This window comes from Lolium rigidum, chromosome 3, assembly GCF_022539505.1.
Source record: "Lolium rigidum isolate FL_2022 chromosome 3, APGP_CSIRO_Lrig_0.1, whole genome shotgun sequence".
NCBI lineage: Eukaryota > Viridiplantae > Streptophyta > Magnoliopsida > Poales > Poaceae > Lolium > Lolium rigidum.
Window position 1 is genome coordinate 402,245,057 of NC_061510.1, and position 14,658 is coordinate 402,259,714.

The 14,658-nt window shown below is 42.4% G+C and overlaps 1 protein-coding gene across 1 annotated transcript in view; it reads right to left on the minus strand.

Annotated features, from left to right (window-relative positions):
- Positions 1–14,658, minus strand: part of LOC124704634 (plant cysteine oxidase 4-like) — a 59,678-nt gene that overhangs the window by 5,457 nt on the left and 39,563 nt on the right. The window lies entirely within an intron of this gene.

Below are 14,658 nucleotides of genomic sequence, written 5' to 3' on the forward strand. Positions count from 1 at the left end.
TACGTTGCAGGGACACGGCAGTGAGGTGCCGTATCGGTGCAAAATACTGCACTAGGACGGGGATACGCGCCGATACGTGTATCCCAAAGTATCCCATTTTTTCTAATTTAGAATAAACAAAGAAATTCTGAAAACGGCTGGGACATGCGGGGATACACCAGGGATACGTACAGGCTTGTTGCTACTCGATCCACAGCCCATGAGAAGGCCTACCTGATGCACGATAAAACCTAACCGTATGGAATCCTCTCGCCATCGGCTCGCTGTTGCCACATCGCTAGGACTCTGGCGCATCTGGAACTCCATCTCGCAGCCGCCAGCAGCGCCTCGCCGATCTTCTAGTCGTTGTCATTCGTCCAGCTTGAAGAATCTGTACGCACGTAAGATTCAATCCCTTGCTCCTAATTCTCTGTTTTTCCTCCATGCTATGGATTAGGATTTAGGAGAGAACGAAAGGAATCTATTTAATATTTTTTCTCATTGTTAGGGAATGTCGTCTAGGTCGAACAGTCAATCCTCTATTGCTCGTTCTGGGACTAGGTCTGGAAGTAACACCGCTGATGAGTCTGAAGACAACGAGTATACTAATCCTTTCTACCCCCTATGGGTTCATGTTACAAGATACAATATAGATGGCAGTGAGTCAGGTAGTGGAGGCAATTCAAGATTTAGATGTCACTTTTGTGATGGAGTTTTTGCGGGGAGTTATTCAAGAGTGAGAGCACATCTGTTGAAGATGGAGGGTGTTGGCATGAAGACATGTACCAAGATTGCTTATCCTGTTCTTGAGCAACTTCGCAAGGAAGATCAATCGTCCTCTTCGAGTTGGAGGGCATATTCTTTTATCTGTAGCATGAAGAGAAATATGCTGAGCCCAAACGAGCTGAGGATTTGGTGCTTGTGCATAACAACTTGTGTCTGAACTCTGAAGCATCTGAAGCTTGACGAACCATCTGAAGCTTGACCTTTCAACTTAGCACATCTATTTCATCTTTTTGTTCCACATTATCCTTGTTTAATCTGTAATTCACTATTGAATTTCTGCATGCATTTATACATATACTTGCCGTATCCCTGTAAGTCAATTTTCAGAAAATGCCGTTTTCCCGCATCCCCGTATTCGTATCCCCGTACCATGTAACATAGCTCATGCACAAACAAATCCAATGCCATTATGCAACCACTCATTTGAAACATCCAGCCCAGATTCAAGCATAGCACACTAGACATGATAGATCCACTCACAATCAAAATTGATCAAGTGAACCATCACAACAAGAACAGCCACAATCAAAATTGATCAAGTGAATCATCACAACAAGAACAGCATTCTATGAAAAAACCTATCATAAGGTCAGATCATAGCTATCCGACAGTGAAATAAAACCAAAGATCGATTGACCCACCAAAAGGCTCAGCTGCTGGCCTCGAGGAGGGGCCTAAAAAAGTGTAAGGAGGGCCCGATGAGCAGCGATTAAGCTGGGACGAAGCCCGCACTAGCGAATTGGAACAGCTACAGGAGACCGGTAAGCCTTAAAGGTTGCCGTGTCTGACCCAACATTGGACACCATTAGCCCCTTCTGGGTCACTTTTCAACACTGAATTTTATCATTTTATCAAGTTTTCTGTTTATCTATGTGAAACAATGTCCTGGGTATCCGTCGGTATTCATTTGCTGTTCAGCGTTGAGCTTGCCTATAAAAAGTATGTGCCCATACGATACATTAGCTGATATGTTGATTACATAACTTATATTAGCATTTTCATATCCAGTTGGGGGAAGGAAGTGAGATGAAAACAGAATCACGAATCTGAAGGCACATGAGTTCATGTAGGCCCTCCAATGGGAAGACACGCCATCATTTATAACTTATTTGCTCTACCACGCACTGTTAACTTCTCTAATTGTGATTAGGGTTAGCCATTCAGTGACGCGTTAGGAGATTATGTTGAGTAGTCTCTGCCTCTCGAAAATATTACTCACAATCTTTGAAGTTTGAATGCACAAAAATAATTACTAAATGCAAACTTCATAATATAGTTGTTTGTTCATGGATTTTATGTACATATTATCTTGAACCAAGCCACAATCCCTCGGGAGTTCACAAATCAAGGAAGTAAGTGTTCTCCAGACCTAAGCATGCTCACATAAGTTGCATAATTCTTCCATACTTTGTCGTGTAGATACTCGATTTCTGATACTGGCCCTTCCTCAACTACTGGCCCTCATCTAATACTCTTCGCTGTACTCTTCCTTTTTCAGCATGCTATTTGAAAACTAACTTGAAAGATTTGGAATGGGAAAATCAACAGTGCAGCACCGAATCAGATCTTGAGGTCTAGGGTTGTACCTATGGTTCTGCAGAGGGGATCAGCAAACTTGGAGAAGATGCGGTGCTGCCGGCGAGATCGTTCGCGGTCGCAGGCTCGGGGTGTTGGTCGCCGGCGTCCTCCCGGTCGCCGGCCGCTCTAGCTACAGAAAGAAGCGGTAGAGAGGGTTGTCAGAGGTCAGAGATTGCGAGAGAGGAAGAGAGAGTCCGCCGAGAGAGAGGAGAGGGAGCAACCGACCTCCCTCCGAAGCTCGCCGGCGCCGGCCGCCGTCGCCAGGAGGGTGGAGAGAAGGGGGCGGTGAGGAAGATAGGGTTACTGCAGAGAGAGAGAGAAATGGTGAGGGACAAGAAACCATTCGGGGGCCGAGGGGTGAGGAACACGTGCGACGCCGCGACCGCGAGCCTGATTCCTCTTGTCTGGCGTGTTTTCTCCGAGCATCTGAAACTACACAATACTGACCGTCCGATCAGAATCTCTGCTGTATCTGGTCCGTCCGGTCCAACCTGCTGGCCTCACTGGTCATAGGTCTTCTATATGGCATCTAGTATTCCCTTCGTTTTTAATTAGTTGATGCCGCTTTATGTTGATATGATGCAAGAAGTGTCTTTGGCATGAGCACCATTGGCTCTAGTTTTGCAAATTATATTTTTACGATTCTAAAAAAACATGAAAATGAATGTGCACATACATATAAATATTCTGACGGTATGGTGTAAATTTAGAGCAAAATATTTTACCCGAGAAAATATTTTACAATATCAAAAAGAATTTGAACAAAAATTTAGAGCGTAATATCGACATTGTATGTATGCAAGCCAAGTTTCGCGAAAAAAATTGACATTTTTTGTGTTCTGTGTGAAAAGATAAAGAAATATCTTGTGAAAAGCTTTTTTTTAAACAAAGAAAATTTGTCTTTTTTGCACACAGCACAAAAAATGTCGGTTTCCGCGAAACGACTTTATGAGCACATAATACCTCCATCCCAAGGCTAGGCCTGTATTTTTTCATTAAGTCAAACTATGTCAAGTTTGACCAAGTTTTTATCAAAAATCATTAACATGAAAAGTACAAAATTAATATCATTAGATGGATAATGAAATATATTTTCATATGGTATCTACAAAATATCATATTTGTTCATAGATTCTTCTAAAGGTTTGGTCAAATTTTACTCTGTTTAACTTTTCAAAAAAAATCCTTAAGCCATGGAATAGAGGTAGTATAAAGTTGAGACGGACCCGCCATTTTTTTTTAAATTTCTTTTAACATTTGAAACTATATTTAAAAGTCATATAAAAACCCGGGAGCATATGCTCCCGGGTGCAAAAAAACATAGTCCCATCTAAAACAAGTTTTATGTAATGATAGCGGAAATGCAATTTTGATCTCAGGTGCATATGCTCCTGCTAGAGAGAAAAACATTTTAAAATATTACAAAAAATACGAACACAAATTTCACGCGTATATGTCAACAATCCATATGTGTATGCCAAGTTTCGCGCGAAACCGGTAGGTTTGGTGTCCTGTGTAAAAATGACAAGCAAAACGTCTTGTGAAGAGCTTATATTTAGCACCAAATTTTAACTTTTTTACACATGACACAAAAAGTATCGATTTTTCGTGAAACGACTTTACAAACACATAGAACATCAAGATGTATCCGTAACATTTTTTATCGGATTTTTTTGACATTATATAATATGTTGAAATTTAATTTTAAAAACCAGGTGCATGTGCTCCCGGGAGCAGAAACAGCATGTTGGAATGATAGCAACCATGTAGACATATGTTGGTCCTTAAATCGTGTAGTATCTTTGCTAGCATTGTTTTCAAGCACTTGCAACGACCTTCTAAAAATTTACAACTAGAAGCTAGCAAGTTTAGATAAATGTTTACAATATGGGTAAACCTAATTAAGTTTTAGTCCGTTGATGTTTACCCATGATTTATATTTCACGGAGATACTTTTTACTGCACATACATCTTTTCGCAGCGGTAACGCATTAGTAGCTATAAAAATCTCAATTGCAACTAAAAATTATATACTACACGGACCACCTTTACTTAGCTGCAACCCACTTGTAACTCACTGACTAGCACAATCATGATGCAAAACTAACTGTTGAAGCTCTAAATTAACTGCCAGTTCGACTAAGAATTAGCAAAACCATTTTAAGTATTGGCATGTTCAGTGTAGCATATCTATACTTCTTATAAAATAAAATCCCACAAAGTGCAATTAATATTTGTCTATCTCAACATGCAAAACATGCAAGCTATCCACATCACATATTCCCTTAGCCAATCATTTGTCCACCTCATCCACTAATAGTTCTTATTTATTATCTATCTCTACATGCAAGATATTTATATTATCTATTTTAACCATTAAATTAGCAATGCCATCTTTTATTTTCCGCTCGATTGATAATATCGCACCCTCTTGTTATATCATTACATAATACATAGTTAAGTCATGTGCAACTTGAACACCGAAATAGTTTGACAATGAAAAGAACTTTTTGCGAATTAAACTCAATATTAATTATGTGCTCTTATATGTAACCACATATGACGTTTTAAAAAACATGCTGCAATGTGCATGCATTTTTCATGCAACCCATCAATATCATTTGGTTCTTTACCTTATCTAAATAAATCACGTACACCTCTGGAATATAATCATCTTTAAATTTTCAAATACCTATCCATTTCATAGCTATTAAATTTAGTGTCTCAACTCCTATGGCCAACTAAATATTACATATTCTATAAACCAAATTTTATGTGTTTTATTAGATTTTTAAAGAGATATCCGCTGCAACGCGTAGGGTATTGTTCTAGTTCATCCTATGGTGCAAGGCATGGTAAGTCGACCTAAGAGCATCTCTAACAGAGGCCGTAAAAGTTCAAACCGAAAAACTCGAGTTCAGTCTTCCGAAAACATGTTTACGGGTCGCAAATCGGCTGGCGCAGAACAGACCCCGTAAACTGAAATTGAAAAACGAAATATTCCAAAAATCATCATCTTCTTCACAAGAACTGTCCCCGACGCTGCCTCGATCTCCCCACCCATGTAAAACAAAAGGGTTTGGGAAACTGCTCGACACCCAATACGGGTGTGGCTATCTCATATATATATGGGTACCAAGAGGTACAATACAAGACATATACAACGCTACGTATATACAGTCTAACACCCTCCCTCAATCTTAGCTGTGGCACTGAAGTACAAATCAAGTTAAGATTGCGCCTACAACCTACAAACTGTGGCTGTGGAAGAGGCTTCGTGAAGATGTCAGCAAGTTGATCCTTGGAAGAGATGAACTTGATACGAAGTAGCTTCTTTGCAACGCGTTCCCTGACAAAGTGATAATCCACTTCAATGTGTTTGTTCGGGCATGAAATACCGGATTGGAAGAGAGATATGTAGCGCCGATGTTATCACACCAAAGAACTGGAGACTGACGTTGAGAGACTCTCAATTCTCTCAACAAAGCTTGTACCCATATGAGCTCAGCTGTAGCATTAGCAACTGCCTTGTATTCGGCTTCGGTACTGCTGCGAGATACCGTAGCTTGCTTGCGAGCATTCCAGGCGATCAAATTAGGACCAAAGAATACTGCATAGCCCCCGTGGATCGCCTGTCGTCCGGATTACCGGCCCAATCCGCATCCGAGAAAGCAGAAAGTGCACAAGACGGGGCCGGGCTGAAGTAGCAAACCATACGAGGCGATGAGAGAGACATAGCGCAAAATACGCTTCACAGGTCGACCAATGGGACGTCCGAGGTGCATGAAGATACCGACACACACGGTTGATCGCATAAGAGACATCCGAGTCCGGTGATAGTGAGGTATTGCAGCCCTCCAACAAGACTGCGGTACTCAGTAGCGTCATTAGGCGAAAGAATGTCTCCATCAAGAGCAGTCATGCGATCAGTAGCAGACATAGGAGTGGTAGCATGCTTACACTTCAACATACCAGCACGGCGCAGCAAGTCCAGAGAATACTTCTGCTGTGTAAGGGTCAGCCCAACAGAAGACCGTGAGACCTCCAGACCAAGGAAATAGTGCAGAGCACCCAAGTCCTTAACAGCAAAATCACCACTGAGTCCAACAGCATCAGAGGAGCTAATGAGGATGATATCATCAACATAAACCAGCAGGTACATAGTAACCTCAGGACGCTGAAGGAGAAACAGTGATGTATCAGCCTTGGACGGAACAAACCCATGAGCACGAAGAACCGAGCCAAGTCGGGCATGCCGAGCACGAGGAGCCCGCTTAAGTCCATACAGAGCCTTAACAAGGCGACGAGAGGTGGTGAGGACGGGTAGGATCAACAAAGCCCGGAGGGCGACGCATATAGACCTCCTCCTCAAGAATGCCATGCGAAACGCATTCGGACATCAAGCCGTCGAAGGAACCAACCTCGAGTAACAGCCAAAGAAAGCGGCAGGCGAATAGTGGTAGGCTTGACAAGCTGGATCGAAAGTATCCTCATAATCAAGACCATACCTCTGTTTGAAACCCTTGGCAACTAAGCGTGCCTTGTAGCGTTCAATAGAACCATCGGCATGCTTCTTCACTTTGAACACCCATTTGGAATCAATAACATTGACGCCGAGACACGGGAGGAACCGGACGCCAAGTGTCATTCTTCGATAAAGCCTCGAAATTCCTGCTCCATCGTAGTGCGCCGATGAGGAATACCCGGAGCAGCCTGAAAATGACGAGGCTCGGCGAGTAGGGTCAGCGGTAGCATCGGCCACACAAGCAGCAATCCATGCGATAGTCCCATCCGTGCGCTCCTTGGGACGAAAAATCCCGGACCGACCGCGAGTACGAGGTCCACGAGTCACGGGAGCTGGTGGCACGGGAGAGGACGAGCCGAGGCTCTGACGACGGCGAGGACGAGTCGAGGGCGGGAGACGCAGGGAGTGGCGAGGTCAGCCCTGGCGACGAGGAGCCAGGCTCGAGCAGCGGCGGGGAGCGTGGCGGTGACGGGCCAGGCGTTGACGGCCCACGCGGGTGAAAGGACACGGATGTCGCCTAGAGGGGGGGGGGTGAATAGGCGATTTAAAACTTTTACGAGATGGGCTTAACAAATGCGGAATAAAACTAGCGTTTACTTTGTCAAGCCCAAAGCCTATATACTATGGTTCACCTATGTGCACCAACAACTTATTCTAAGCAAGAGTTCACCTATGTGCACCAACAACTTATGCTAAGCAAAACAAGCAAGTATGTGATAGCAAGATATATATAACTTCAAGCACGATGGCTATCACAAGGTAAAGTGCATAAGTAAAGAGCTCGGGTATAGAGATAACCGAGGCACGCGGGAGACGATGATTTATCCCGGAGTTCACACTCTTGCGAGTGCTAATCTCCGGTGGAGAGGTGCGGTTGCTTAGTGCTCCCGAACGCCACAAGAGGCTCACCTTGAGGTGTGGTTGCTCGATGCACACCAACGCCACAAAGGCCTCACCCCAAGATGCGGTACTCACACCACACACCGAACGCCACGAAGGCGCCTCACCTAAATCTCCGGTGACCCTCGCCACAAAGGCCTAGGTCACGGTTCCACTAAGGGATTTCCTTCGAGGCGGAAACCGGGCCTTACACAAAGATTGGGGCACACATCCACAACTTAATTGGAGGCTCCCAACAAATCGCCACAAAGGCCTCAAATCCGTCTAGGGTTCCAAGAACCCAAGAGTAACAACTTTCTTGCTTTCACCACCACGAATCACCGTGGAGAACTCAAACCGATGCACCAAATGCAATGGCAAGAACACCACAAAGATGCTCAAGTACTTCTCTCTCAAATTCCAACAAAGCTACAAAAGCTATTGGGGGAATAAGAGAGGAAGAACAAATAGGAGGAGGAACACCAAATTTCTCCAAGATCTAGATCTAGTGGATTCCCCTCACAAAGAGAGGGATTTGATTGGTGAAGATGTAGATCTAGATCTCCTCTATCTTTCTCTCAAATAGATGCAAGATTCATGGGAGGGAGAGGGAGATAGCAAGCTCAAAGAAGGTCAACAATGGGGGCAAAAACGAGCTCAAACGGTTGGGGAACTTTGGGGAAGAAGACCCCCTTAAATAGGGCAAGAGAAATCTGCCCGCTATGCACAAAACTCGTCAAAACCGGAACTTCCGGTCATTTGGGGCGGAACTTCCGCCCCCCGGAAGTACCGGCCAACTTCCGGGTGAAGTAGGGCGTCCCCGGAAAGCTTACAGTATGTTTTCTGCGAGCAGATTCGTCATTTCCGGAAGTTCACCGGAAGTAGGGCGGAAGTTCCGGCCACCGGAACTTCCGGCCAACTTCCGGCCCAAAAACTGCTTCACGAAAACTTCAAGAACTTTTGCATCCGGACTCCGATTTTGATGATCTTGGGCTCGTTCCGAAGCTAGTAAAAAGCTCTACAAGATCATGCAGGGAACCATCACAGTCCATCAAGATAGGATAGAAATAAATGATGAAAGGTTTGACCTATCTAAAAAAGACATGCCGGTAAAACCTCCAACCTCGAAAATGCAACAACTTGAGTTAGGAAACTCGGATTTAGGTGAAACCAATTTTGTTGTAAAGAAGATGACAAGAGCTACCCCACAAAGAGTTAAAAGCTTAAGAACAAGTGGGGTAGGTTTTTCTATGTATTTTAGAGTGAAACCTCTCAATACGAGAAACCGAGAAAAACTCCAATATCGAAAACGCAACAAGTGATTCATGCGGAATCCGTTTTCGATGAACTAGAACTTGTCATGAGAATAAGCACAAGCTCTAAAACACCATATGGATAAGATACAAATAACAACCAAGAAAGATGATGCAAGGATGCAAAGGTTTGAGCTCTCCGAAGGATACGATCGAGTTACTCACTCGAGAGCCCTCTTGATAGTACGGTGATGGCGTGTATTTCACACATTCGTTGGGCAACCCCAAGAGGAAGGTATGATGCGCACAGCAGCAAGTTTTCCCTCAGAAAGAAACCAAGGTTTATCGAACCAGGAGGAGCCAAGAAGCACGTTGAAGGTTGATGGCGGCGGGATGTAGTGCGGCGCAACACCGGAGATTCCGGCGCCAACGTGGAACCTGCACAACACAACCAAGCTACTTTGCCCCAACGAAACAGTGAGGTTGTCAATCTCACCGACTTGTTTGTAACAAAGGATTAACCGTATTGTGTGGAAGATGATTGTTTGCAGAGAAAACGAGTAGAAACAAGTATTGCAGGTAGATTGTATTTCGAGTAAAGAGAATTGGACCGGGGTCCACAGTTCACTAGAGGTGTCTCTCCCATAAGACGAACGAGCATGTTGGGTGAACAAATTACGAGTTGGGCAATTGACAAATAAAGAGAGCATGACAATGCACATACATATCATGATGAGTATAGTGAGATTTAATTGGGCATTACGACAAAGTACATAGACCGCCATCCAACTGCATCTATGCCTAAAAAGTCCACCTTCAGAGTTATCATCCGAACCCCCTCCGAGTATTAAGTTGCAAGCAACGGACAATTGCATTAAGTATGGTGCGTAATGTAATCAACAACTACATCCTTAGACATAGCATCAATGTTTTATCCCTAGTGGCAACGACACAACACAACCTTAGAACTTTCTCATCATCGTCCCAGGTGTCAATGCGAGGCATGAACCCACTATCGAGCATAAGTACTCCCTCTTGGAGTTAAAAGCATCTACTTGGCCAGAGCATCTACTAATAACGGAGAGCATGCAAGATCATAAACAACACATAAGCATAACTTTGATAATCAACATAACAAGTATTCTCTATTCATCGGATCCCAACAAACGCAACATATAGAATTACATATAGATGATCTTGATCATGATAGGCAGCTCACAAGATCCGACAATGATAGCACAATGGGGAGAAGACAACCATCTAGCTACTGCTATGGACCCATAGTCCGGGGGTAGACTACTCACTCATCACTCCGGAGGCGACCATGGCGGTGTAGAGTCCTCCAGGAGATGATTCCCCTCTCCGGCAGGTGCCGGAGGCGATCTCCAGGATCCCCGAGATGGGATCGGCGGCGACGGCGTCTCGGTAATGTTTTCCGTATCGTGGCTCTCGGTGCTGGGGGTTTCGTCACGGAGGCTATTTGTAGGCGGAAGGGCAAGTCAAGAGGCGGCACGGGGGCCCACACCACGGGCCGGCGCGGCCAGAGGGGGCGCGCCGCCCTAGGGTTTGGCGCCCCGTGGCCCCTCTTCGTCTCTCCTTCGGACTTCGGAAGCTTCGTGAGAAAATAGGCCTCCGGGCTTTTATTTCATCCAATTCCGAGAATATTTCTTTACTAGGATTTACGAAACCAAAAAGCAGTGAACAACAGAATCGGCACTTCGGCATCTTGTTAATAGGTTAGTTCCGAGAAAATGCACGAATATGATATAAAGTGTGCATAAAACATGTAGATAACATCAATAATGTGGCATGGAACACAAGAAATTATCGATACGTTGGAGACGTATCGGCATCCCCAAGCTTAGTTCTGCTCGTCCCGAGCAGGTAAAAACGATAACAAAGATAATTTCTGGAGTGACATGCCATCATAAACTTGATCATACTATTTGTAAAGCATATGTAGAGAATGCAGCGATCAAAACAATGTGTATGACATGAGTAAACAAGTGAATCATAAAGCAAAGACTTTTCATGAATAGCACTTCAAGACAAGCATCAATAAGTCTTGCATAAGAGTTAACTCATAAAGCAATAATTCAAAGTAAAGGTATTGAAGCAACACAAAAGAAGATTAAGTTTCAGCGAGTTGCTTTCAACTTGTAACATGTATATCTCATGGATATTGTCAACATAGAGTAATATAATAAGTGCAATAAGCAAGTATGTAGGAATCAATGCACAGTTCACACAAGTGTTTGCTTCTTGAGGTGGAGAGAAATAGGTGAACTGACTCAACATAAAAGTAAAGAGAATGGTCCTCATAGAGGAAAAGCATCGATTGCTATATTTGTGCTAGAGCTTTGATTTTGAAAACATGAAACAATTTTGTCAACGGTAGTAATAAAGCATATGCATCATGTAAATTATATCTTATAAGTTGCAAGCCTCATGCATAGTGTACTAATAGTGCTCGCACCTTGTCCTAATTAGCTTGGACTACCTGGATTATCACCGCAATACATATGCTTTAACCAAGTATCACAAAGGGGTACCTCTATGCCGCTCGTACAAAGGTCTAAGGAGAAAGCTCGCATTTGGATTTCTCGCTTTTGATTATTCTCAACTTAGACATCCATACCGGGACAACATAGACAACGGATAATGGACTCCTCTTTTAATGCTTTAAGCATTCAACAACAATTAATTCTTTTCTCATTAGAGATTTGAGGATGTTTGTCCAAAACTGAAACTTCCACCATGGAACATGGCTTTAGTTAGCGGCCCAATGTTCTTCTCTCACAATATGCATGCTCAAACCATTCAACTCGGTGTAGATCGCCCTTACTTCGGACAAGACGAACATGCATAGCAACTCACATGAAATTCAACAATGAGTTGATGGCGTTCCCCATGTGAACATGGTTATCGCACAACAAGCAACTTAATAAGAGATAAAGTGCATAATTACATATTCAATACTACAATAGTTTTTAAGCTATTTGTCCCATGAGCTATATATTGCAAAGGTGAATGATGGAATTTTAAAGGTAGCACTCAAGCAATTTACTTTGGAATGGCTGGAAAATACCATGTAGTAGGTAGGTATGGTGGACACAAATGGCATAGTGGTTGGCTCAAGTATTTTGGATGCATGAGAAGTATTCCCTCTCGATACAAGGTTTAGGCTAGTAAGGTTATTTGAGGCAAACACAAGGATGAACGAGTACAGCAAAACTCACATAAAAGACATATTGAAAGCATTATAATACTCTATACCGTCTTCCTTGTTGTTCAAACTCAAAACTAGAAATTATCTAGACCTTAGAGAAACCAAATATGCAAACCAAATTTTAGCATGCTCTATGTATTTCTTCATTAATGGGTGCAAAGCATATGATGCAAGAGCTTAAACATGAACACAACAATTGCCAAGTATCACATTACCCAAAACATTTATAGCAATTACTACATGTATCATTTTCCAATTCCAACCATATAACAATTTAACGAAGGAGAAACTTCGCCATGAATACTATGAGTAGAAAGCAAGGACATATTTGTCCATATGCTACAGCGGAGTGTGTATCTCTCCCATAAAGTGAATGCTAGGATCCATTTTATTCAAACAAAACAAAAACAAAAACAAAACGACGCTCCAAGAAAAAGCACATAAGATGTGGCCGAATAAAAATGTAGTTTCGGGGGAGGAACACGATAATTTGTTGATGAAGAAGGGGATGCCTTGGGCATCCCCAAGCTTAGACGCTTGAGTCTTCTTGATATATGCAGGGGTGAACCACCGGGTGCATCCCCAAGCTTAGAGCTTTCACTCTCCTTGATCATGTTGCATCATACTCCTCTCTTGATCCTTGAAAACTTCCTCCACACCAAACTCGAAACAACTCATTAGAGGGTTAGTGCACAATATAAATTGACATATTCAGAGGTGACACACTCATTCTTAACACTTCTGGACATTGCATAATGCTACTGGACATTAGTGGATCAAAGAAATTCATCCAACATAGCGAAAGAGGCAATGCGAAATAAAAGGCAGAATCTGTCAAAACAGAACAGTTCGTATTGACGAATTTTAAAATGGCACCAGACTTGCTCAAATGAAAATGCTCAAATTGAATGAAAGTTGCGTACATATCTGAGGATCATGCACGTAAATTGGCATAATTTTCGTAGCTTCCTGCAGGGCAGTGGGCTCAGATTCGTGACAGCAAAGAAATCTGGAACTGCGCAGTAATCCAAATCTAGTACTTACTTTTCTATCAACGGCTTAACTTGGCACAACAAAACTCAAAACTAAGATAAGAAGAGGTTGCTACAGTAGTAAACAACTTCCAAGACACAAAATAAAAACAAAGTACTGTAGGTAAAAACATGGGTTGTCTCCCATAAGCGCTTTTCTTTAACGCCTTTCAGCTAGGCGCGAAAGTGTGTATCAAGTAACATCGAGAGATGAAGCATCAACATCATAATTTGTTCTAATGATAGAATCATAAGGTACCTTCATTCTCTTTCTAGGGAAGTGTTCCATACCTTTCTTGAGAGGAAATTGATATTTTATATTACCTTCCCTCATATCAATAATAGCACCAACGAGTTCGAAGAAAAGGTCTTCCCAATATAATTGGACAAGATGCATTGCATTCAATATCCAAGACAACAAAATCAACGGGAACAAGATTATTGTTAACGGTAATGCGAACATTATCAACTTTACCCAAAGGTTTCTTTGTAGAATGATCAGCAAGATTAACATCCAAATAACAATTTTTCAGCGGTGGCAAGTCAAGCATATTATAAATTTTCTTCGGCATAACGAAATACTTGCACCAAGATCACATAAGGCATTACAATCAAAATCTTTAACCTTCATCTTAATGATGGGCTCCCAGCCATCTTCTAGTTTTTTAGGAATAGAGGCTTCGCGCTCTAGTTTCTCTTCTCTAGCTTTTATGAGAGCATTTGTAATATGATGCGTGAAAGCCAAATTTATAGCACTAGCATTAGGACTTTTAGCAAGTTTTTGCAAGAACTTTATAACTTCAGAGATGTGGCAATCATCAAAATTCAAACCATTATAATCTAAAGCAATGGGATCATCATCCCCAATGTTGGAAAAAATTTCAGCAGCTTTATCGCAAGCGGTTTCAGCAGTTTTAGCGGTTTCGAGGGCGGTTTTCGCGCTTTGCATTAGAAGTGGAAACATTGCTAACACCAATTCTTTTATTAGTATGAGTAGGAGGTGCAGCAACATGTGTAGCATTAGCATTACTAGTGGTGGTAATAGTCCAAACTTTAGCTATATTCTTCTCTTTAGCTAGTTTTTCATTTTCTTCTCTATCCCACCTAGCACGCAGTTCAACCATTAATCTTATATTCTCATTAATTCTAACTTGAATGGCATTTGCTGTAGTAACAATTTTATTTTCAATATCCCTATTAGGCATAACTTTCGATTTCAAAAGATCAACATCGGAGGCAAGACTATCAACTCTAGAAACAAGAATATCAATTTTATTGAGCTTTTCCTCAACAGATTTGTTAAAGGCGAGTTTGTGTACTAATAAATTCTTTAAGCATGGCTTCAAGTCCAGGGGTGAATTCCTATTATTGTTGTAAGAATTTCCATAAGAATTACCA